At 43.2% G+C, this 25594-nt stretch overlaps 1 long non-coding RNA gene across 1 annotated transcript; it reads left to right on the top strand.

The window, feature by feature from the left end:
* Positions 1 to 272: 272 nt before the first annotated feature.
* Positions 273 to 860, top strand: LOC143781476 (uncharacterized). The gene is made up of 3 exons (XR_013216732.1): positions 273 to 296; positions 400 to 550; positions 637 to 860. It is a non-coding gene; the product is annotated as an uncharacterized LOC143781476 (long non-coding RNA).
* The last annotated feature ends 24734 nt before the right edge of the window (positions 861 to 25594 follow it).

Genomic DNA, 25594 nt, shown 5'->3' with positions numbered 1-25594 from the left:
CACAAACGTTTTTGTTGGTGTTTGTGTTTTCAGTTTGTGCTTGTGTTCATTTATTAGGGTTTATTTTGATATATTTCAACTTTTTAAAAGCATTTGTGTAACATTACTTGGTCGTTCTATAGATTATGAGATGACACTATTGTATTCATTGTAGGTTCGTGATTATCCGGCCCTGTGGGACCCTTCAGATGAATCCTATAAGGATAAATATTTTAGGGAACTCGCGTGGACAAAAATAGTTCGCGACATGTTCCCGGATTGGGACAAATATCCTGGGGCAACACGACGGCAAATTGGTAATTATAATTACATTTATTTAGTAAACCTTTAGTATATTAAAAAATATAATTTGTTTAGATCTCTAAAAAATTGTTGTTTTTTGGAACCTTTTTTTGGTAGATAAAGATGTGAGGCAACGTTGGCGCTCCATCAGAGACCGATTTAACAAATATCTAAATGACTGTTCAAGGAGTGGCTCTTCGCCGAGCAAAACAAAATTCCCATTCAGCGAAGAGCTACAGTTCATTGTGACCAGCAGGACATTGAGAAGGTAAGTTAAAATCCACTCCAGAAGATTATTTATATATAATATGTTGTGCTAAAAATTTTATTAATGATCTTTTTTTCCCCCCACAGGACGGAAGGAAACATGTCTGCAGCTGATTTAGAGGACAGCGACACAGAGGATGGAGCAGGCAGTTCCTCTGGAGTGGGAGGGACCATCTCTCCCTCCATTCCCACAGCTTCTGCTGAATCAACATCCACTTCAACAGCTGCATCCACATCTGCTTCAGCAGCTGCTGAAGCATCTGATTCCGTAGAAGCTGTGAGAGTGGAGAAGAGAGCTGTCTATCCGGTGGCAGCAGAGAAAAAAACAAAAAAAACAAAGAAGAACCAAGAGGACCAAATGGTTCAAATTGCCAGTGACACCTTGGATTTCATCAAAAAATCAAGTAGCGACGACCATTGCGACTCGTTCGCACTAACTGTCGCAAGAAAAACATGCTCCCTGCCACCGGATAGACAATCTCTTTTTATGTCTATGGTCCAGATGTCCCTCACTGCTCTGGAGGACCCTGCTCCTATTTCGCCATACAATGAGGTTCTGATGGGGGTGTTGGGACTTTTCAGGCCCCGACACAGAACACCTGAAACACCAGCTACAAGACACCAGTATTTGGCCAACAGCCAAGGAAGTTACGGAGATAGAGGGAGCCAAGGAAGTTATGGAGATAGAGGGAGCCAAGGAAGTTATGGAGATAGAGGCAGCCAAGGAAGTGTTGGTGATAGAGGAAGTTTGCACCAGCTGGGGGGAACAACTTCTCAAGCAGAGGCAACAAATTTCCTCTATTCTCAAGAGTACACCTTTCTTAATTGAATGGTGTCCAGACCAGAGCTTTTGTTTGTAGCTCCTGTTGCATGTTGGCTTTGAAAGGGGCTGTTTATATATTTTTTTTCAAATTGAAAAATCAATTGTAAAAATTACCACCAATTTGTGTTCTTTAAAATAAATGTTTTTTTTCAAAAAATATTCTCTTCTTTTTAGACAATGGGGACAAGGCCGCTGTCCTGGGTTTATGGGCTATCGATTAGTGGTTTAGGGGTTGATGTGTTAACTATTGTATATCTCATACTGCTGTTAATTTATGAAAACACCACCCATTTTTCTGACATACAAAGAAACAAACAAAATTAAATGCAAAAATTTTTTTTATTTAAATTACAACCAATTTTTTTTTTCTTTTTTTGGTAAGTTGAAAAAAAAAATTTTTGAAACAAAATTTGGTGTTGATTGCTGTCGTTTATCATTCTTCGTGATCTTTTCACAACTGTTAGCAGCGATGTCGGCAACTTTTGGGGGACGGTCAGTGTAGATGCATCCTTCTCTGCTGGTCAGGCTGCTCAACACCAGCACAGGAGTATTGCCAGTGCACGGCACCTTCTGGACTCATAAAGTAGTCAGTGAAGGATTCTCTCACACGCACACCAGAGTTGGACGGCCTGCCCATACCCCCGTTGACAACTGGATTAAATACTGGCTGCTGGTACTCCACATCTACGTCAGTGTTGTACTCACGAGCATAGTTGTGGAGTACACAGCAAGCCTTTATCACAGCATCAACGGTGTCAGTGTCCAACTGAATGGCAGTGTGAAAGATCCTCCACTGACTAGTCATGGTCCCAAAGGTGCATTCCACATATCTGCGTGCACGACTCAGCCGATAATTAAAAATCCTTCGCCGGGCATCCAGTCCCCTTCGTGGGTATGGGCGCAGCAAGGTTGTCGTTAAGGGAAACGCCTCATCCGATACCATCACAAAGGGTACTGGATGTGTGGAACCCGGCAAAGGTCTTGGGGCTGGGAGCGTGCCGCCATCTCGAAGAATTTGCATCCCAATCTGTGACGTTCGCAACACCCGAGAATCCCCAGTACTACCATAGGCACCAACATCAATGGCAACAAATTTGTAATGGGCATCAGCCACCGCCATCAGGACCACTGAAAAATACTTCTTATAATTAAAGAAGCGTGATCCTGATCGTGGTGGCTGCTGAACCCTTACATGTTTACCATCGACTGCACCTATGCAGTTTGGGAAATTGGCCACAGACTGAAAGCCTGCTGCAACCTGCAGCCAAGTCTCCTCGGTGGGGGAAGGCATCACTATAGGCTGCAACTTCTGCCAGATGACGGTACATGTACACCTCACAATGTTAGAGATGGTAGATTTACCAACTCTAAATTGGAGGTGCAGGGATGTATAGCTCTCTCCTGTGGCCAAAAATCTGCAAAGAAACAAAAAAGAAAATTAGAAATGTCACACAAAAAGGTAATTACAACATGTCACAAGTTAAAGCCGCTATAATATGCATCCAGCACCATTCAATAATGATGGCATTAACACCCAGCACAACACAAAGGGTGTAAAAAACATTAAATAAAAAGCCTGATGGGACTTGTGCACACACGCATGCGAGATATGACCGAGTGTTGCATGGTAATCCCCGGACCTGCTGCATGCACTCCGTTGTGGAGCGTGCGGCTCCATGTATTGGTATGTGGGTGCACACTCCGCTCCAGAGTGCAGGCGGCAGGGCCGGGGATTACCATCCAACACTCGCCCGTATCTCACATGTGTGTGTGTGTATGTGTGCTCCACGTCCAACAAGAGGAGTGGGTGGGTTTAATCACACATAGTGGACACAGAGACGTGTAAAATAGAGACCTAACAACATTCCCCCAAAAAAATTATTACTTACTGCAAGGTGATGAGCAGCCTTTCCTCTGCAGAGATGGACTTCCTCATCACTGTGTCTTGCAGCGTCAAATGGGGTGCCAGGATGGTAAGCAGTCTGTCAAATGCCATAATTGGTAGCCGACAAAAAGAGATAAATTTTTCCGGATATCTGAAAATTGACAAAGAAATTAAAAAAAGGGTTACTTCACAAGTATTGTTAGCAAAAAAAGGTAAATTTGTCATTCAATATATTTCTACTTACCTCCTCAAATCATTGTACAGCACATAAAAGTGCCCCTTCTCTGTTCGCTCTGCTACAAGCGGGTGCACCCACATCCTTTTCTGCGCACGTATTCTCTGCCGCCGCTGCCTCTAAAATAAAAAAATATATATATTTTGTAAAACACAACAATGAGAAAAAAAAATCAAACATGCCTGGAAAGCAATGCGGATTATGTAAGGGTACGTGTCCACGTTCAGGATGGCCATCGTTATCGTTGGAGCGCCAAAGCCGCTCTGTGCAAAGCCCCACCCACTTCTGGGACGCAATGATGCCAGATGTGTTCATTGTACAAATCCAGCATCATCGCACCCCACACATAGGGCCCTGTTTTATTCCTTGTGGAGCCGCAGCTTCTCAACAAGGAACACGGACATGCTGTGATCATAAAAGACGCGCAGCATGTCCAGAGTCACAGGGCTGACGGATGACACACAGTGGACACGTGATTTCATGAAATCCCCTCCACTATGCTGGAACATCTGGACGCTGCGTGTTTGATGCTGCGGCCACACGCAGCACCAAACACACAGCGTTTCCAGAACGTGGACATGTACCCCTAACCCAATATATAAAACAAACAGACATCTGCTTACCTGACGTGCTTGTCGATTCAGAATTAGAAGCATCAACCCCAGGATCGCAATCCGGTGTGGCGTGCGGAGCTGGATCCGCGGGCTGTCATCTGGCCTACGCTCAGCACGTCCACTCATTTTGATGTGTAAGTTCCAAAATGGAGGATGGAAGAAGAAAAGGGTTGGACAAGGAAATGACATCATTTATTTTTTTTTTCCCCCACTGCAGTAAGCTTTATTTGTGTCAAACACAGACAATCTGCAGAGAAAACTGCATAAAAAACGCACTAAAAACCGCATCAAAAACCGCATCAAAAAACGCACCAAAAAACGCACCTGCGTTTTCTGCCAAGAGCTGCGGTTTTTAGTCCTGAAAAAAAAGGATTGAAATCAGGATCGTGTGAACATACCCTAAGTCTGTCCAGGTGGCCTATAATAAACATCTAGAATAGTGTCCTTTCCGTTCTTCTCTTTCTATACAAACCCAAACAGTTTCTGCAGAGCTACCATTCTCAAACTTGGATCTCTGTGGTGTTATACGCTAACATACAATGCAACATCTCCCCTCTTGTTCATCCTGTTTCTAATAAAAAGTTATAGCCTTTAAGCTTTGTATTCCAATCATGTGTAACATCCCACCAAGTTTCAGTGATGCCTATGACATCATATCTTTGTTAGCAGCTCGAATTCTCCTTGTTTGTTACCCATGTTCTGTGCATTTGTATAGAAACATTGTCGTTTGTAGTCAGTATCTCTTTTTAGTCTATTTTTATTCACAATTTATTGTTTTTGTTCTTTATTTCCACTTCTAATAGCAGGGTTTTCAAAAGAATTCATTAGCTGCATACTTTTACCTGGCCTTACATTGCCCATCCCACCGGTGGTGTTAGAGCTGCTGCTAGTGGCAATCACATTCTTATTCATGATATTAGGGTGTTTTCAATCGCCCTGCCACGTCCATCGCATGCAGGCTTGGACTGGCCCATAGGGTAACAGGGGAATCCCCCGGTGAGCCCCTGTGTAGATCTGGGCCCCCAACCCCACTATATGTTACTGGTGGGCTCTTAACATCCCAGTCCGACACTGATCGCATGTGCCATGTTTGGGTTTAGAATACATCTTGGACAAAAGTATAACATGTAATTTGTTTCTAAACTTTGTTAACGATAACCAATTTTTGGTTTAACATTTCTGCACCCTTCACAAAAAAGTTTTATCCTAAATACGCAAGTTTTATCCTTTTCTACGTAAATAGATGCATGGAAAGAAATTTGTGGCAATAGCCAGCAGTTTTGTTATGGAGCCCACGATTGTTAAATGCGACTAGTCGGACAGTTATAAAACCTTAATATCTCTTTTTTTTAACCCCTTCCCGACCTTTGACGCCACGTAGGCGTCATGAAAGTCGGTGCCAATCGGACCTGTGATGCCTATGTGGCGTCATGGAGGGATCGCGTCCCTGCAGAGCGGGTGAAAGGGTTAACTCCAATTTCACCTGATCTGCAGGAACAGGGGGAGTGGTGCTTCAGCCCGGGGGGGGGGGGGGGGGGTGGCTTCGCCCCACCGTGGCTACGATCGCCCTGATTGGCTGTTGAAAGTGAAACAGCCAATCAGAGCAATCTGTAATATTTCACCTATGAAAATTGGTAAAATATTACAATCCAGCCATGGCCGATGCTGCAATAGCATCTGCCATGGCTGGAGACCCCGATCTGCCCCCCCACCGCCACCGATCTCCTCCTCTCCATCCTGTCATGTCCCCTGCTCCCCTCCGTCCTCCTGTCTGCTCCCCCCATCCTCCTGTCCGCTCCCCCCATGCTCTGATCCCCCCCGTGCTCCGATCCCACACCCCCATACTTACCGAGCTCCGATGTCCCTCCCGGTGTCAGTCCGTCTTCTCCATGGGTGGCGCCATCTTCCAAAATGGCGGGCGCATGCGCAGTGCTCCCGCCGAATCTGCCGGCCGGCAGATTCTTTCCAGGTACATTTTGATCGCTGTGATAGGTTCTATCACAACGATCAAAATAAAAAAAATAGTAAATAACCCCCCCTTTATCACCCCCATAGGTAGGGAACATAAAAAAATAAAGAAAATATATTTATTTTTATTTTTCCACTAGGGTTAGGGCTAGGGTTCACTTAGGGTTAGGGTTGCACCTAGGGTTAGGGTTGCACTTAGGGTTGCACTTAGGGTTAGGGTTGCACTTAGGGTTAGGGTTGCACTTAGGGTTAGGGTTGCACTTGGGGTTGCACTTAGGGTTGGGGTTGCACTTAGGGTTAGGGTTGCACTTAGGGTTAGGGTTTCACTTAGGGTTAGGGTAGCACTTAGGGTTGCACTTAGGGTTAGGGTTGCACTTAGGGTTAGGGTTAGAATTAGGGTTAGGGTTAGAATTAGGGTTAGGGTTGCAATTAGGGTTAGGGTTGAAATTAGGGTTGGGGTTGCAATTAGGGTTAGAATTAGGGTTAGGGTTGCACTTAGGGTTAGGGTTGCAATTAGGGTTAGGGTTAGAATTAGGGTTACAATTAGGGTTAGGGTTACAATTAGGGTTAGGGTTACAATTAGGCTATGTGCACACAGTGCGGATTTGGCTGGGGATCTGCAGCGGATTGGTCGCTGCGGATTCGTAGAAGTTTTCCATCACGTTTACAGTACCACGTAAACCTATGGAAAACGAAATCCGCAGTGCCCATGGAAAATACCGCGTGGAAATGCTGCTTTGTATTTTCCGCAACATGTCAATTCTTTGTGCTGATTCCGCAGCGCTTCACACCTACTCCATAATAGGAATCCGCAGGTGAAATCCACACAAAAAACACTGGAAATCCGTGGTAAAGTGTGTTTTACCTGCGGATTTTTCAAAACCAGTGCGGAAAAATCCGCATACAAATCCGCAACGTGGGCACATAGCCTTAGGGTTAGAGTTGGAATTAGGGTTAAGATTAGGGTTAGGGGTGTGTTGGGGTTATGGTTAGGCATGTGGTTATGGTTAGGGTTGGGATTAGGGTTAGGGGTGTGTTGTGGTTAGGGTTGGGATTAGGGTTAGGGGTGTGTTGGGGTTAGGGTTGAAATTAGGGTTAAGATTAGGGTTAGGCTTGTGATTAGGGTTATGGTTAGGGTTGGGATTAGAGTTAGGGGTGTGTTGGGGTTAGGGTTGTGATTAGGGTCATGGTTAGAGTTTGGATTAGGGTTAGGGGTGTGTTGGGGTTAGTGTTGGAGTTAGAACTGAGGGGTTTCCACTGTTTAGGCACATCAGGGGGTCTCCAAACGCGACATGGCGCCACCATTGATTCCAGCCAATCTTGCGTTGAAAAAGTCAAATGGTGCTCTCTCCCTTCCGAGCCCCGACGTGTGCCCAAACAGTGGTTTACCCCCACATATGGGGTACCAGCATACTCAGGACAAACTGGACAACAACTTTTGGGGTTCAATTTCTCCTGTAACCCCTGGGAAAATAAAAAATTGCAGGGCTAAAAAATTATTTTTGAGGAAAGAAAAATTATTTTTTATTTTCACGGCTCTGCGTTATAAACTTTTGTGAAGCACTTGGGGGTTCAAAGTGCTCACCACACATCTAGATAAGTTCCTTTGGGGGTCTAGCTTCCAAAATGGGGTCACTTGAGGGGGGTTTCTACTGTTTAGGCACATCAGGGGCTCTGCAAACGCAATGTGACTCCCGCAGAGCATTCCAAAGTCTACATTTCAAAACGTCACTACTTCCCTTCCGAGCCCCGACGTGTGCCCAAACAGTGGTTTACCCCCACATATGGGGTATCAGCGTACTAAGGAGAAGCTGAACAACAAATTTTGGGGTCAAATTTCTCCTGTTACCCTTGGGAAAATAAAAAATTCTGGGCTAAAAAATTATTTTTGAGGAAAGAAAAATGTTTTTTTATTTTCACGGCTCTGCGTTATAAACTTCTGTGAAGCGCTTGGGGGTTCAAAGTGCTCAACACACATCTAGATAAGTTCCTTGGGAGGTCTAGTTTCCAAAATTGGGTCACTTGTGGGGGGTTTCTACTGTTTAGGCACATCAGGGGCTCTGCAAACGCAACGTGACACCCGCAGAGCATTCCATCAAAGTCTGCATTTCAAAACGTCACTACTTCCCTTCCGAGCCCCGACGTGTGCCCAAACAGTGGTTTACCCCCACATATGGGGTATCAGCGTACTAAGGAGAAACTGAACAACAAATTTTGGGGTCAAATTTCTCCTGTTACCCTTGGGAAAATAAAAAATTCTGGGCTAAAAAATTATTTTTGAGGAAAGAAAAATGTTTTTTTATTTTCACGGCTCTGCGTTATAAACTTCTGTGAAGCGCTTGGGGGTTCAAAGTGCTCAACACACATCTAGATAAGTTCCTTGTGAGGTCTAGTTTCCAAAATTGGGTCACTTGTGGGGGGTTTCTACTGTTTAGGCACATCAGGGGCTCTGCAAACGCAACGTGACACCCGCAGAGCATTCCATCAAAGTCTGCATTTCAAAACGTCACTACTTCCCTTCCGAGCCCCGACGTGTGCCCAAACAGTGGTTTACCAGATATGGGGTATAAGCGTACTCAGGAGAAACTGGACAACAACTTTTGGGGTCAAATTTCTCCTGTTACCCTTGGGAAAATAAAAAATTCTGGGCTAAAATATTATTTTTGAGGAAATTTATTTTCATGGCTCTGCGTTATAAACTTCTGTGAAGCACTTGGGGGTTCAAAGTGCTCATCACACATCTAGATTAGTTCCTTGGGAGGTCTAGTTTCCAAAATGGGGTCATTTGTGGGGGAACACCAATGTTTAGGCACACAGGGGCTCTCCAAACGCGACATGGTGTCCGCTAACGATTGGAGCTAATTTTCCATTCAAAAAGCCAAATGGCGTGCCTTCCCTTCCGAGCCCTGCCGTGTGCCCAAACAGTGGTTTACCCCCACATATGTTGTATCAGCTTACTCGGGACAAACTGCACAACAACATTTGGGGTCCAATTTCTCCTGTTACCCTTGGGAAAATAAAAAATTCTGGGCTAAAAAATCATTTTTGAGGAAAGAAAATGTATTTTTTATTTTCACGGCTCTGCGTTATAAACTTCTGTGAAGCACTTGGGGGTTCAAAGTGCTCACCACACATCTAGATTAGTTCCTTGGGGGGTCTAGTTTCCAAAATGGGATCACTTTTGGGGAAGCTCCAATGTTTAGGCACACAGGGGCTCTCCAAACGCGACATGGTGTCCGCTAACGATTGGAGCTAATTTTCCATTCAAAAAGTCAAATGGCACGCCTTTCCTTCCGAGCCTTGCCGTGCGCCAAAACAGTGCTTTACCCCCACATATGAGGTATCAGCTTACTCAGGAGAAAATGGCCAACAAATTTCAGATCCATTTTATCCTGTTGCCCATGTAAAAATTTAAAAATTGAGGCTGAAAGAATTGTTTTGTGAAAAAAAAGTACTTTTTCATTTTTATGGATCAATTTGTGAAGCACCTGAGGGTTTAAAGTGCTCACTATGCATCTAGATAAGTTCCTTGGGGGGGTCTAGTTTCCAAAATGGGGTCACATGTGGGGAAGCTCCAATGTTTAGGCACACAGGGGCTCTCCAAACGCGACATGGTGCCCGCTAACGATTGGAGCTAATTTTTCATTCAAAATGTCAAATGGTGCTCCTTCCCTTCCAAGCCTTACCGTGTGCCCAAACAGTGGTTTACCCCCACATATGAGGTATCGGTGTACTCAGGAGAAATTGCCCAACAAATTTTAGGATCCATTTTATCCTGTTGCCCATGTGAAAATGAAAAAATTGAGTCTGAAAGAAATTTTTTGTGAAAATAAAAGTACTTTTTCATTTTTACGGATCAATTTGTGAAGCACCTGAGGGTTTAAAGTGCTCACTATGCATCTAGATAAGTTCCTTGGGGGGGTCTAGTTTCCAAAAGGGGGTCACTTGTGGGGGAGCTCCAATGTTTAGGCACACGGGGGCTCTCCAAACGCGATATGGTGTCCGCTAACGATTGGGCGCTCCTTTCCTTCTGAGCCCTGTCGTGCGCCCAAACAGTGGTTCCCCCCACATATGGGGTATCAGCATACTCTGGACAAATTGTACAACAACTTTCGGGGTCCAGTTTCTCCTTTTACCCTTGGGAAAATAAAAAAATTGTTGCTAAAAGATCATTATTGTGACTAAAAATTTAAATGTTTATTTTTTCCTTCCATGTTGCTTCTGCTGCTGTGAAACACCTGAAGGGTTAATAAACTTCTTGAATGTGGTTTTGAGCACCTTGAGGGGTTCAGTTTTTAGAATGGTGTCACTTTTGGGCATTTTCAGCCATATAGACCCCTCAAACTGACTTCAAGTGTGAGGTGGTCCCTTAAAAAAATGGTTTTGTAAATTTTGTTGTAAAAATGAGAAATCACTGGTCAAATTTTAACCCTTATAACTTCCTAGCAAAAAAAACCTTTGTTTCCAAAATTGTGCTGATGTAAAGTAGACATGTGGGAAATGTTATTTATTAACTATTTTGTGTCACATAACTCTCTGGTTTAACAGAATAAAAATTCAAAATTTGAAAATTGCGAAATTTTCAAAATTTTCTCCAAATTTCCATTTTTTTCACAAATAAACGCAAAAATTATCGACCTAAATTTACCACCATCATGAAGCCCAATATGTCACGAAAAAACTATCTCAGAATTGCTAGGATCCGTTGAAGCGTTCCTGAGTTATTACCTTATAAAGGGACACTGGTCAGAATTGCAAAAAATGGCCAGGTCATTAAGGTCAAAATAGGCTGGGTCATGAAGGGGTTAATAATGCATTTCAATCAATATGAAAAGTAAGTTAATAAAACCTAAAATGCTTAGTTGCATAAATTGTTAGACATTCATGACTAGTAACAAATATGTTGCAACGATGGCAGTCGCAGTTGGTCGTAGAGAGTGCGATATCTGAAATAGACAATTGAAATATGCATTCCAAGTCTAGAGAAATATTTTATATTAACATGGAAGAAAATAAAAATACATGTGCTCTTACAAAATTGGATAGGACCAGGAAATGTAGGTAAAATTGCTTGCCACAAGCAAGCATGTGCATCTAGCTGCTGTACTCTGGTGGCTTGTGTACATGTATAATATTAGACTAATTGGAAAGAACTGAACACATTATTTCAAACAACTCACACACATTAGTTGGTAAACACTTTGGTAAATTAATTGGTAAACACTGGGGTTAGTTGGTAAACACTCAAAACAGAGTGATTACACTTTCATTTAACAATAGAAGGAACTCTAGAATTCAGATTTAGTTGCAAAGTAAGAATGCTTTTAAAAATTGAAGAGTTAACAATTTATTTTTATCCATTTACAAAATCCAACAGAAGAGAAATCATGCTTTCATCAGTTCTTCTAAGTACAGATGCATGCAGTTTTTGTAGAAACTCAGCAGGTAGGTTGCCATGTAGTGACAAGGGACTTTGGGCACCTTCTCGAACTAGGGGCTGCTATAGTCTATCCCTGTCCTTCGAATTACCTCAGCTGGTGGAGATTCCAGGGTCTTGCACCTAGCTATGCTTCTAATTTGACCCTTATCTGATCCCTCCCCCACCCGGGGAGTTGAGGGGCCGAAGTGTATAGGAAAACACTAACCAGACAGACAGGAGTAAACAGACAGTTCTAAAAAAAAATAGAATCATATAAATACACTTACAAAACAACAGAGTGGGAATCAGGGGAGATATAGGAAGGGGAAAAAAAGGTGAGAAAATAAGGATAAATATACAGCAATCTCCAGAAAAAGTCTCCAACTGCCAAATCCAAACACTGAACTTTCCCATCCACCACCAAACCAGGAAGTAGAACTATCACTGGCAACTCCCAAGTGCCAGTGATGAGCATATATATCAGAGGGGAAAGGCCAACACAGAAAAGCTGAGACATATCAGAATGGAGAGTTCCAGGAGATCAACTGAACTGATTAACTCTTGCCATGGTAGAGCAAGGAAAATCTTCACTGTTTAATATGATGGTAAAGCAGTTCTAATAAGTGCAGATGTTCATGTAATTAGACGTTATGATCTTAAAGCCCCTCTTTGTTGCAGTATCCCTGTAATAGGTTGTTCCAAACATTGAAGAGAACTAACCTCCGATCTTATGTGGATGTGGCTTGTGCAAATCCTTCTGTCTGTTCATGTGATCTCATAAAGACTTGATAATATTGGTACAAGGGCTCTCCTTGGGGCCATATCATCACTTCCAGGATGCCAGGATATTGGCTTTATATTTGGGGCCGTTTTCCTGCTGCAGAATAAATTTAGAACCAATCAGACTCCTCCCTGAAAGTAGCTGCCGTATATCACAGCATTCATGACTCCACTCCATTAATACTCAGCAAATCCCCAACTACAATAGCTGAAATGCAGCCCCAAACTTGCAAGAAAGATTCCACCATGCTTTACTGTTGCCTGTAGACACTCATTACTGAGTGCAAGGTCAAATTCATCAAATGTACCAAGTTAAAACATAACATTTTATTTTTTTGCCTGCCAAATTAAAAATTAATTTTGCATACACTGCAATTTTATCAGCACAGCTAATATCCACAAGTCTTCAGAAGAACCCTCTTGTTGTTTGTATACATCTTTATTTCTTGCTGTTCAGACTAGAGCACCTCGGATCTTTCAACATGAGACTGTTCTTCTCATCATAAATGCATTGTTTTCATGATCTGTTTACAGGTTCCTGGTCTAGATCAGTTCATGTCACCAGGAAGAACATCTCATGTTTGTCTTGTTAGACCTGGTGTATGAAGTTTGGCCAACTGCAAAGTATTTTCGTAACTCTTAATCACTTTGTAAAGATTAATTGTGCATGACAGAATACAGTGCAGTCAACTAGCCAAGAAACGAGAGCGAAAATGTAATTAAGTGCACTTATCGCTACTACACAACACAGGCGGCCATGTTTGGAGTAGCAGATCAAAAGTTTGTGACGCATGATCTGAAAATGATTTTTCCATTTGCACCTGCTGGCTGTAAAATGTAGCTTTTACGCTTTTAATAGGCAATCATCGAAAGGAGGCTTAAACCTAAAGCAAATGTGAATAGGTTCTAAATTATGTTCAGATTAATTTCCTTATATATATATCTATGTTAAAGGTATTGTACAGTATTAATTATATATTTTGCATTTTCTCGACGGTCAATTGTTTGCTTAAAAATCCCAGTCAGAGGCTTCTCATGCTGCCAAAATGTTGAGAATTAATGATCAATCCAGCAGAGACAGAAGCAGATATTTCTGATAAGATAAAGTATTATATCATATACAGTATTATATCGTATATGCTCTAGATATGGTATTATATCATATGTAGTATTATTTCTGGTAAGAAATAGTATGATACTATATATATATACAGTATATGTATATATATATATATATATATATATATATATATATATATATATATATATATATCTTTTATGATAAGACATAGTTTATTATTTTCATGTGAACTATTGAATTACGGGGAAACAAACCTGGTTACTCTTTAACCTCTATTAACCATCAGTATTAAAATTATTGTTATATAATAGCAAGGAAACAACCACTATGTCCAATGAACAGGAGCACAAGGCTATAATGCACAATAAATATATCAAGCATATAAAATGCCAAACTGCAGTGTGGTAAGAAATATAAGGGACGAGCCTCAAAGATTTACAGACTGTACAATGGCACCATGCCCAGTAAAAGAAGTTTACCAGGCTATGTAGTAAGTAGTAACAAAGCATACTGAAAAAATAGTTTGGTAACTTATATAGTAGAGCCTGTGCTCGTCTTGTCAGTGACCTTATGCCACAACGCACATTTCACCATGTTTCATCATGGGGTGTGAAATGCACACCTGCTAACAAGACTAACTGAATGTGAAGGCGATTGACTATGGTGACTGTCAAGCAAAATGTTATAAACATGAGGATGAATGACCTCGGGGAGATCAAAACATCCAACACCGCGGAGACACCATCACGTGTTTCTCAACGCAGTGATCCAGAACACTGCCCCCATCCCTTAAGGAAAATATGCAAATGCATGTAGAAAAGCCGCGGAGACACCATCACGTGTTTCTCAACGCAAGCAATGAATAGCCAGGTCTTTCACCGGGAAGGAACAACCACGGGAAGGGCAGCATCCAATAAAGGAAAACCACCTATGCCAAAACATGGTATCCATCCACAGACAGCTGTTTCGCATTGCTTGCGTTGAGAAACACGTGATGATGTCTCCGTGGCTTTTCTACATGCATTTGCATATTTCTCTTAAGGGATGGGGGCAGTGTTCTGGATCACTGCGTTGAGAAACACGTGATGGTGTCTCCGTGGTGTTGGATGTTTTGATCTCCCCGAGGTCATTCATCCTCATGTTTATAGTCTTTTCACTAGGCACTGCTCCTAATAGCCAGTTTCCTACTCCACACTGATGAGGGGCAAATACCCCGAAACAGTTGTCTGTGGATGGATACCATGTTTTGGCATAGGTGGTTTTCCTTTATTGGATGCTGCCCTTCCCGTCGTTGTTCCTTCCCGGTGAAAGACCTGGCTATTCATTGCTTGCGTTGAGAAACACATGATGATGTCTCCGCTGCTTTTCTACATGTCAAGCAAAATGTGACACAAGAATGACACGAGAATGATGTATGATTTCTCATGACTATCCACTGCTTGTTCTACTGTATGGGAAAGAGCTAAGAAAAAATCCCAAAAAACTGATTTTGAATAACGTTACAGCTTAGACCTGATATTTTCGGTTTCATATAAGCAAACCTTTATCTCTAAGTGACTGTTTTTGTTTTTTTAAGCTTTTGCAGTATAAGATTTATTCCAAGAGCCATCATTTTATTTTTCCATCAACACAGCTGTATGAGAGCTTGATTTTTGCTGGATGAGTTCTAGTTTTGAATGACACCATTCACTTTACCATATAATATACTAAAAAATGGGAAAAATTTCTAGTGAAATGATGATACAAATCGACCCACAATTCTGACATTTTTTTTAGCTTTGTTTTTACGGTGTTCAGCGTGCGGTAAAAACGGTCCCGTGACGCAATCACTTCACTCAAAGCTGCCAGAAATTGACTGGTAGTTCCAGTGGGCAGTGTGAAAAGTGCAAGATCGCTGTTTTTGATTTTTTTTAATAAAGATTGTGATTAGAGATCATCAAACCTTTTGAAATTCAAATTTGCCAGGTTTGGCAAATTTTTCCCACAGACTTGATTTGTGGCGAATTTATTCACTGTGAATCTCTAGTCCAATTGCTTTGGAATGGGGTGCAGACCATTTCGCCATCCCTCAATACTGTGTCCAGTCTGTTTCATTGTCAATATATTAGAGAGCGAGAGAAAGAGAGAGAGAGAGAGAAGAGGAGAAAGATCCCAACTTTTGTTCTGCATTAAGGATAAGAAATGTGTGTACTTTGAATACATTAAAGGGACTCTGTCACCTGAATTTGGCGGGCCCTGTTTACGGTCCGATGGGTGGTGTTTTCTGTTCTTTCATTCACCCCTTCCTTTCCCACTGGCCGCAATATTGTCTTGAATTTGATTAGGTTTCCCCCGTAGAACACGCGTGCGCAATGCAATCTTGCCTTGAGCATGCGCAGTATGCTTTGCCCAACTGCAGGCAAAGCCGAAAAGCATTAGTGCACATGTGCCGGTGCACTATGTCCCGGAACACAGCAAAATACTTCCTGGACATGCCGGCGCATGCGCACTAATGCTTTTCGGCTTTGCCCCCAGTTGCGCATGCGTGTTCTACGGAGGAAACCTGACCTCCTATCTCTACGTAGTAAAAGCACAATATGGTGCTTCTTGGCCGGCCGTCATCTTTTAAACTGGTTGTGATAGTCCCCCCATGTTTGGGATGTGATAGCTGCCTGGCATTATTTGGAGGTCCATCTTTGTGAAATTGCATGAGGCTTTTTTTTTTTGCTGATCCGTGTGAATCAAATTGCAAACTGTTTAAAATAGTGTAGACCTGCGAATTTCATGAAATTTGACTCAAATTCAATTTATCGTACATCCATCCGCTCATTTCTAATTGTGATACATAAAAAAAAATTGTCAAAATTTTAAGAATAATACATGTAATACAAAACCTCAAAACCTGATTTAAACAATAGGTAATGTACTGATAACACATTTCCTTTAAAAGAAAAGTATTTCCTTTGTAAATGACAAATACATAATAAACAGCGATGGTGAGACTGCTGACGGAGGAGATTACATACAAATCCGACAACATCATGACTCGAGGGAAATAAGAGTTTGTAGTATCCGAAGTACAATTGCTTGAGCTGAGGTTATTCCCCATGAAACACACATCTTCGCAACACTTAAGGTTCTGCTCCTGGCTTTCTTGCTGTCCTGGGTGACTACTGACTACACAAACAAAGCAAAGAAAAAAGCATTGTGTTTGTTAGAAGGAATGTAAAATTATATGAAACAATGGCTGATATGTGAGTTTATGTGCTGATTTGGACTCTGTAGCTTTATGGTATAGCTAACTTACTGTATATATATATATTTATATACATATATATATATATATATATATATATATATATATATATATATATATATATATATATACTGTACATATATATACACACACACACGGGGGTTTCCCCCCAAGAATGAGAAATATTTATTTACCAGTGTTTTATTCAATATAACTTCTCGAAAACATTAATCACCTTTAAAATCCTGTCCTTTAGATGATATGTACTTGTCCCAATGTTTTTTCCACTAGGTTTTTCATCATTCTTGGGGGTTTAGGTTAAGTCTTAGTTGCCATTGGATCCATCCTGGTGCAGGTTCACTGCTTACAGTCGATCATACGCAGTGCAGTCTCTCTCAGCTGGCTTCCAGCACAGTTCTGCTATGCCTCAACCATTGACATAGAGTGTATTCTACATTTAGAATACACCCTCTTCTTCTGTGCTCTATAAGGACCTTTACAGTAGACTGTCAGCCCGATATTATGTTGGCTGTTGATGCTTATGAAATAGGATTATTTTTCCCATATACATCAACGTAACTGCTTTTGTAGTTGATCTATCAGCAACAGTCATCAAAAACAGCTTAGCTCTGCTTGTGTCACCTCTGAAGTGCTCTTTTGTGCAATAAAAACTGGGTGCAGGACTGTTGATCCCTGCTGCAAACCAGCTAACAGATCAATGGTGTAAAAATAAACATGCAGCTATATTTATGTCGATGGAAGAAGATAAAATCAACCAGGCAGAATTGTGTACAGAACCATACAATTCTAAACATTGATTAGCTTGATGATGTGCTACATATCTGTTTTGGATGCAGCTGAGTGAAGCAAAGTATAGGAGGAGTTGTGTTGGAAGCCTGTGCTATTTTACACATTTCTCTGTCAGCCAGCTACCAGCACAGCTCTAGCTCTGAGTCATCAATTCAGAGTGGTGTGGCTGTCAGGAGCACAAAGGAGAGAGTGGGACGTGTCTGCAGCACTAAGGAGAAGTAGGGTGCTGATGGGAAATGTCGTTTTAGAAGTATAAGAATAGAACCATGCATTCAGCTATGTGAAGCTGGATGGACACCGGGGAAGATGGAGGTGAAGATGACATAAAAGTTAAGAAACAATCATTATAATAGGCTTGGTCTCTTTTTTAACATTAGCTATGCATTGACTGTGCTATGTGAAAAACAGGCAATTGTCGGTATAATCCATTAGTCTTATTGTAATTTTTTATGGCAGCCATAGTACATATGAATTGTAAAAATGATCAATAAGAATGATAATACGATATTGGGCTGCGCTGCTGTGTAAAGAAATCCATGAGACTTAGTTGTAATGAATGGGTTTTATTTTCTCAATGCGTTTGATCAAGTGAAAAACCAATTGATCGATAAGGACAATAACACGATATTGGGCTACGCTGCCGTGTAATGAAATCCTTGAGACTTAGAGAAAATGAAGGGTTTTTATTTTCACAATGCGTTTTGATGCTGAACTGATGTCTTTCTCAAGTGAAAAACCAATTGCGTACCAAATTCAGCGTCGATATACGTGAAAATAAAAACCATTCATTTCACCTAAGTCTCAAGGATTTAATTACATAGCGGCGCAGCCCAATATTGTGTCATCATCATTATCGATCAACGTTCCTGGAGGAGATCATCCCACAGTCGTAATGCAGCAGCAGTTGGGTTTTTTTGCATTTTTTAGAAGTTGTACCTTTACCCAACCTGCTCAGGTGAGCACCTAACTTTTATTTGCCTTATATCCTAAAGGGTATCACTTGATGTCTTGTGCGCTTTTGTTACTCTCAGCTTTTCCGTTTTATTGTAAGCTTAGCAGAAATATAGTTTTTACATGAGTCTAAGCCAAACTGACATTTCCACTGAATTTTCACAGTAAGTGCAAGTGACTAACTCATTCAAGTATGTTGGAGCCGGTATGAAAAAAGTAAAACCAACGTCTATTATTAAACTTTAGCTTTTATCTTCAGCCTCTGGGCTTATTAATTCCACACAAAACATTTTTATGTGATGCCATTTGCATTGGTTTTTCTGCAGTTTAATACATCATTTTTAACAAGCCCACCCATGTTTTTGAAAGTTTTCATTCAGTCTGCGCTACATGCCTGGAAGTTCAGAGGCAAAGCCTATAATTAGTTTTTTTTTCAGAGATAAATTACAATCATAACTTTGGTTACAGTTTGTTTGGCAACACATCCTCAAATGTAATTTGTTCTAGATCTAAAATAATTTGAGGTTTACTTAAACAGCATTGCAGAAAGGACGGGAACCGGTGCGTGTAGCATTTATGTAAATGTTTGCACAAACTAGACAGAACTGGCGTCGAACACACACCACATTTATAGCTTTTATTGAAAATGAGGGTAAAAAAAAAAAAAGATACAATTTGATGCCAGGTGCCGAAAATAGGCACATTTTAGGCCTCCTTCACACGACCGGGTGATTCCTGTACAGTACTGATGAGATCCATGGTCCTTGTCCAAGTGCCATCCGTATGTATGTGTGTGACAACCATGTGACAACCATGCATCCGTTTGCTGTCAGTGTGTCCATGTGTCACATTCGTGTGCCATCTGTGCCTCAAGATGTGACCGTCCAGGCTGAAAACCACTGGAGAATGAGCTGCTGCAAGAGCAGCATCAGTGACCAGCGGTGACATCATTGAGGTTACCACAGGTCACTGTTGCTGCGTTCCCAGCCGTGCCCCTTAACTGCGGTGACTTTAGCACGTGAGAAAAAATTCTCTTGATGCAATGCTCAGTTTACTAAGTTCACCGCAGTTCACCATTCTAACCTCGATGACGTCATCGTTGGTCACTGATGCTGCGCTCACAGAAACTCATTCATCAGTGGTGCCAAGATGCAACCATCAAGGCTGAAAACTATTTATTGCAGACACGGATTATGTCATGGGACAGAACGTCAGACAGGTGAGGAATATTGTTTTTTATTTTTGTTTTATTAGAGGAGACGATGGCTTCATTGGAATGGGTGTTAGGTGAGTATAGTTGTGTTTGTTATTTTTAAATAAAAAAGTCAAAGTGTATTTTGTTTTTATTTCAAATAAAGGACTTCATTCTGGCTGTGTCTTTATTTACCATATATCTATAGGATTAGTAATGGATAGGTGTCTTATAGATGCCTCTCCATTGCTAAGCCATTGACTTAATACAAAGGTGACATCAACCTCACAAATATGAACCCCACTTGCAACCATCACAGGGCAAGTTGCAAGAGCCTTGCAAAGCACCAAAATTGGCGCATCTATTAGATGCATCTTTTCAAGGCAGCTGCGGGCTGCTATTTTTAGTCTGGGGCGCCAATATCCGTGGCCCCTTACCAGTTTGCGAACATCAGCTCCCAGCTGTCTGCTTTAGTTTAGCTGTTTATCAAAAATACAGAAGAACCCACTCCATTTTTTTTGCCATCAGCTGCCGCCTGCTCTTGCTGTTATCAGTTGAAAATAACTCTCAACATTGTCTCCTGCTCGTGATGATCGCTGAGCGAGCAGGGGATAATTATGTGAGCTGTCTTCAGCATCCAGTGCCGGGAAACAGCGCGAACAGTACCGCTGATTTCCATGGACCGATACGTGGGATTCTGATGTAGCACACAGGCAGAGTGCAGTGCCCCAGGGTCCTGGTCATTGCAGTAATATCATTCTCCTCTAGGGGGGAGTGATGTTACGTTTGGAGGCAAAAAAGGACAACTGAATCCAGGTATCACAAACATGCAACACATTTCACACTCCAGGCCACCAGGGGGAGCTATGCTCCGATTTATTAGGGCACTCTTCACACTTAGGTAAAACTGGTTGCCTGGAGAGGAAGTTAGGCAGTTGCTGGCTGAGCTTTGCTCAGGTATTTGGTCCCTGACAGGGGTGGGAGCCTGTCAGAGGCTGAGACAGAAGGACACGGAGCTGTGCCTGCCCTAAGTGCGGCAATTTCTAAGAACAGACACTGAAAGAGAATTGTATTGTAGAAAGGGTGAAGAAGTCATAGCAAAGGAGTGGATCCCAGGAGGAGTTCTGCCCTACACAGGCTGCCTCCTTCTGAGGGGCAGGATCCCGGTAGCCAGAACACCGAGGGAGCAACAGTCCTTTATGCCTTGCTCCAGAGACCTGCAGGACAGCTAATTTCATGTTACTGATCCGCCCCTACACCCAGGAGGCAAGGTGGCACCGCTTAGAGGCTGGGGCATGATAGAGTCCCTGTAAAACGTCTCAAGCCACCGGTCATACAGGTTTGTCCTATCCATCTGGGGGACAGAGAGAGAGACATAACATCAATAACATCTACAACATCTGTGAGGACCTTATGAGAGGCTTAGCAGTAAGGTACTACAACACCATGGCGCTAGAGGCGCTAGAGGAAGGCTACTGATTTCTACCTGGATAAGGGGACTCTAGATTTGCTTCCAAACCGGCCGGACTCTACCTGCCCTGTGGTCTGTGCTCTGGACTGTGGATGCTGAAGCCTTCAGTAAAAGGTAAAGAGACTGCAACCTTGTGTCCTCGTTCTTCACTGCGCCTCACACCATCCACCATCTACACACTGAGAAGCCCTGGGGACATACTTCACCTGTGGGAAGGTATACCATCTAGCTGCCATAACATCACCCCAGCGGACCCCATAAAGCAGCGCCGGTCACCCTGACCGAATACCACAGGTGGCGTCACATACATTTCCCCTTTAAAGACCTTTCCCTTTTAAACGGATGTCCCAAGGGCCACGGACCGGGTCAGCCACCATGACATCCCCCTGTGAACCGAAGGACCCGGTACCGAGTACCCCACCGCCTTGGGGGTGATCCATCTTTTTGGCATCACGAACAGGATCTACTTAAGCCTGAAAATCAGGTCATGTGCGCCTAAGAACTGTGCCAGAATTGTGCTTGAACTGTGATTTACTAAAGGACTGTGTATTGCAAAAGACCCCCAAAATTCCCGCCCAAACCACCACCATTACAGCGCCATGTGGCGTGCAGGAGGAGTGGGGTGTGTCATCATGGGCGTAGTCTGGAAGAACGGCGCAAAAATGGAAGCCGTCCCCCACAGATACTACTACGTCAGAAAAATATGCCCATCAACCAAAGGAATCCGCCTCCTAGTATGGGATGGTGGAGGAAAAAGGAACCTCCCTCCAGAAGGGGAGGGGGAGGAGCAGGAACCGGAGGAGGAAGCAGACACTACCCTGGTTGGCAAGATGGCGAGCGGAGGTCACCAGGAGGAGGAGGAGAATACCCGCAGTGCTGTCTGCCAATCGGAAGTTGAGAATGCTCTGCCGCCATGTATGAACCCGGAGGTTCTCGGCGCGGAAGTCGAGGAGCTGTGCCGCCAGCTCCGGAAGTCTTGATACCGTGCAGCTGCCAGCGTCCAGGAGCAGCAGTGCAGCCAGCCGACGGAGCCGCAGTCTGCAGAGGACAAGACCAGCATCAGCGATGCCGTGGCTGCGGGTAAGCCTGCAAACTCTGCCCCGATAGCTGAGGACACTGCCCCGCTAGTGCCAGTCGACTCCCCTCCACCACCACCACCCGGCCGGGTGTGTAGCCACCTAGATTGGGAAAGGCCCTGGGAGACCCTGAGGACCTCCGACACCCACTGCAGCCCACTAGGCAAACCGTGGACATCCAGGGAGAGTGGGGGACCTTTAGGTGGACCCATACCCCCACCGATCTGATCGGGTTCCCTGGGGAGGCCCAGCAGGAGGTAGAGAGCATTGAGATCGTCACCCAGCAGGAATACCACCGGCAGCTGGCCCTGCAGTGTGAGGAGAGTGAGAGGAGGAAACAGCTTAAGCACCAGGCCACGCATGAACGGGATCTGCAGGCCAAAGCCCAGGCCCACAAGATGGGCCATGGAGACTGGGGCTCACGGAGGTGCGGGACTGTGGTGGTGTTTCGCCTTGATGCCGGCTGGGGTTTCATTAAGGAACCGGACCTTTACCCTAAGGTCTTTGTGAACAGGCGAGATGTGGAGGTGCACTTGATGGAGGTTCACCCTGGTAGGGACCTCCACGCTGGTGATCGCGTCACCTACACCAGACACTGGGGAGACAAGGGATGGTATGCTCTCCCACGTGCACAAGTGCGAATTGAATGAAGGAAGGTCGCCATCTCGAGACTCGGAGCCATTATCACCGGAGGCTCCACATTGCCCAACACCGCCCTCACCTGGCCAGGTGAGAGAAACAACAGCCGCCCCTGAAAGAGCACCTGTCGTTCTGTGCTCCAGATGTGCCGGTGCCTTAGTGGAGCAAAGAACTGTGAGCATGCAGACTCCAATCCAGAGTGCAGATGCACTATATGTGATGCCGGGCAGTTGTTCGTATCCAAGAGGACTGCCCCCGCCAGTGCTACCGCCAGAACTGTTCCAGTAATTTGCGAATCTGCAACTGATTGTATATAGTTGACTGTTCGTTCTTTTGCTGCTTTAAACCTGACTAGGGTTCCCTAAAGGGGTCATCAGTTAAAGGAGGATTCCAAGTTCTGAACACAACCAGGGTTATTTCTAAAAGGGGTCCCCTGTTAAAGGGATCCTGTGTTTGGTTTTTGCACAAGTTCATTGTTGCCTGTTGCCTTAAAGACACTGGAGTCATGGACAGTGAGTGGGTCATTAACTTTGCTGTAGATAGTTTGCGCCTTCTTAAAGGTGCTCCCTACTGGTTTTACAAGAAGAGCTTTTTGAAGAGACTGTTCCTGATCACATCGTGAAAGCTCTTGCTGTTATAGAGTTGATAATTGACTTGAATACTTTGCACTACCTCAGTAAGTGGATTTAATCCTTAAAGGGGATGAGAATTGTTGCACTTTGCCAGAATAGAGTTAATGTGATAGATAGAGTTATGTTTACATAGTCCATAGTATGTAGCCAGAGATATAGAGAATAATAATAAAATTGAAATTAAAGCAGATGATAGGAAAATGTTTAATAGGATGCACTTTTGAATAAAATGGAAGAAAATGCAGTGAGCCCGTGGGGGTTGATAGACAGTCCTGCATGTGAAGAAGAAGAATCGTAAGAAAATGATTGTTTCGCACTTAATAAATAGTATACCTGTATGGGTACTTGTGTTTCATAGTTAGTTAGTAACTGTTTTCTACTTTTATTAAAAGGGGGCCAAAATGTAAATATGTAAATATGTTTTATTATGCAACGCTCAAGTGTTCTCACCTCCCTTAAAGGGAAGCTGTTGTGAACTCTGTTTTTGGGCTCCCTCTTGTGGTCACAACTGGTACTGTGTGAGTGCGGTCTTTGGGCTCCCTCTGGTGGTTCTTTGTGTCATTCTGCAGGTCTGAGGCTGATCAGCTGTCTCGTTATCTGTTAGCTGGTTTCCTATTTAGTTCACCTGGACTCTCAGTTGTTGCCTGCTGTCAATGTCTTCAGTGCTATTTTGGAGCTCTCCTGCAGTCCTTCGTTATCAGTCTCTTCAAGAGAAGCTAAGTTTTGCTTGGTTCATTTTTTGACCATCAGTGGTCATATGTTTCTTGGTTTATTTTTGTTTCTTGTCCAGCTTGCTAATATGTGATTTCCTTGCTTGCTGGTAGCTCTAGGGGGCTGAGTTTCTCCCCTCACACCGTTAGTTGGTGTGGGGGTTCTTGTATTCTCAGCGTGGATATTTTGCATAGTGTTTTTTACTGACCGCACAGTTCCCTATCTGTCTTCTGCTATCTAGTATTAGCGGGCCTCATTTGCTGAATCTGTTTTCATTTCTACGTTTGTGTTTTCCCCTTACCTCACCATTATTATTTGTTGGGGGCTTCCTATATCTTTGGGGTGATTTCTCTTGAGGCAAGTGAGGTCTTACTTTCCCTCCAGAAGTAGATAGTTTCTCAGGCTGCGTCGAGACGTCCAGGATTTTAGGCACGTTCACCGGCTACCTTTAGTGTGTTGGTTAGGATCAGGTTTTGCGGTCAGTCCAGTTACCACCTCCCTAGAGCTCGTTCTATGTTCAGTAACTTAGCTAGTTCGTTTTGTGATCCTCAGCCACTAGGATCATAACAGTACAGCAGGCCATAAAGTGTTTAATGCATCGCAGAAGTGGGATAAGAGAAGCCCTGAGTACAATTTTTTTTTTCCTCTCTATCTTTGCTGCAGTCTGTCCAGCTTCTCTCATCCCCTTAATCTCTGGGTGGTTTTGTGTTCAGCTGCAGACATGGATATTCAGAGTCTGACTTCTAGTGTGGATCATCTTGCTGCAAGGGTGCAAAGCATTCAGGATTTTGTTGTTCATAGCCCTATGTCAGAGCCAAAAATACCTATTCCTGAGTTGTTTTCTGGAGATAGATCTAGGTTTCTGAATTTTAAGAATAATTGTAAATTATTTCTATCTTTGAGACCTCGTTCCTCTGGTGATTCCGCTCAGCAAGTTAGAATTGTTATCTCCCTGTTACGTGGTGACCCTCAAGATTGGGCTTTCTCCCTTGCGCCAGGAGATGCTGCATTGCTGAATGTGGATGCGTTTTTTCTGGCGCTGGGACTGCTTTATGAGGAACCTAATCTTGAGAACCAGGCAGAAAAAGCCTTGCTGGCTCTTTCTCAGGGCCAGGATGAAGCTGAGGTGTATTGTCAAAAATTTCGGAAATGGTCGGTGCTTACTCAATGGAATGAGTGTGCCCTGGCTGCAAATTTCAGAGAAGGTCTTTCTGAAGCCATTAAGAATGTTATGGTGGGGTTCCCCACGCCTGCAAGTCTGAATGACTCAATGGCTTTGGCCATTCAGATTGATCGGCGTTTGCGGGAGCGCAAATCTGCGCACCATCTGGCTGTGTTTTCTGAACAGAGACCTGAGTCTATGCAATGTGACCGAGTTCTGACCAGAATTGAGCGGCAAAATCATAGACGTCAAAATGGGTTGTGCTTTTACTGTGGTGATTCAACTCATGTTATCTCAGCATGCTCTAAGCGCGTTAAAAAAATCGCTAAACCTGTCACCATTGGTACTATACAGCCTAAAT

Source organism: Ranitomeya variabilis, chromosome 6 (assembly GCF_051348905.1).
Source record: "Ranitomeya variabilis isolate aRanVar5 chromosome 6, aRanVar5.hap1, whole genome shotgun sequence".
NCBI classification, from domain to species: domain Eukaryota; kingdom Metazoa; phylum Chordata; class Amphibia; order Anura; family Dendrobatidae; genus Ranitomeya; species Ranitomeya variabilis.
The sequence above is the reverse complement of the archived record's forward strand: the minus strand, read 5'-3'. Positions and strand labels throughout refer to the sequence as shown.